Consider the following 1,280-nt stretch of genomic DNA (forward strand, 5'->3'; position numbering starts at 1 on the left):
ATGAGATTTTATTTAGATTCCAGCAGGTGCCCATTGAGGGAAAGAAAGACTTCATTTCGGGTTTACAAAATAGTTTCTACGTCAATTGCCTTATCACTGATTTGAGATGTGTGGTGAAAACGAAGCACATCATCTGACTACATTACTTATCCTGAACTCCCAAACATGCACCACGCATGAAGAATTCTGTTATTTGAACTCATTGCAGAAATAAATTGCTGGCAAGGTCTCTGCACTCAGAATCCAGGCTGGTGCTGCCTGCTCAGCTATGTCAGTCATATCTTTTCAGGTTTGTGTGGATGAAAGTGTTCAGAGGCCTGACCATTGTTCACAGGTTAAATCCTCCAAAGCAGACAAGCTCCCAGGCAATTATCCTTCCCCAGGGTGTCTTGCTCTAACTCTGGCTGTCCAGTGAGTAAGGAAGGACAAGGTCACAGGGAGGGCTGAGTTGTACAGTAGAGGGATTGTTCCTGTATCAGTTCTGGTGAGGTGACAGTGCAGTGTAATCTAAAAGGAGAAACTTGTGGCCAGTCAGATGGCTCAGTGGGTAAAGGTCCTCTCTCAAGCCTGGCCACTGACCTCAGTTTCTAAGATTTGCATAGTGGAGGGAGAGAAATGACTCCTCTAAGTTGTCTTCTGACCACCATACCTGGGTGCCTTGGTACATGGATGTGCGCGCGCGTGTACACACACACACACACACACACACACACACACACACACACACACAGAGCAATAAACAAGCAAATATACATTAGAAATTGAAGCCTGAACTTTGCCAGGTTTAATAGCACACACCTTTAAACACAGTGTAGGCAGGCAGGCAGATCTCAGTCAGTTAGTTGAGATGAGCTCCATGTACTTAGGGAGCTACTTTTAATTAAAACCTTATGGTAAAGAACTTGCAAATTACAAAAAGATTTACACATCAAAATTAAGCAGACCAAAGTCAAAGTGTCTCATATATCTGCGTACAGTTAGCCTCTTCATTCTGAAACTGGAGCTTCACACTGGATTTTATACTTTCACTGCCAAATATGTTTTTATGTACATAGCCTATTAACATTTTGTCTAAGCTCTGCCCCATAGTTACCTGGCAACAGCCAGGTATGCCTGACTCACTATAACAGGGGCTGCTTGCCCCCTCCGCTCTTGCTCTTGCCTTCTTGCTTCCACTCTGTCCTCTCGCCCCTTGCCTCTTTCTTCCCCTTCTCCCCCCCCCCCCCCGCGCGTGCGCGGGCGCTCTCTCTCTCTCTCTCTCTCTCTCTCTCTCTCTCTCT

This window comes from Grammomys surdaster, unplaced genomic scaffold (genome assembly GCF_004785775.1).
Source record: "Grammomys surdaster isolate TR1022 unplaced genomic scaffold, NIH_TR_1.0 194, whole genome shotgun sequence".
Taxonomy (NCBI): Eukaryota; Metazoa; Chordata; class Mammalia; order Rodentia; family Muridae; genus Grammomys; species Grammomys surdaster.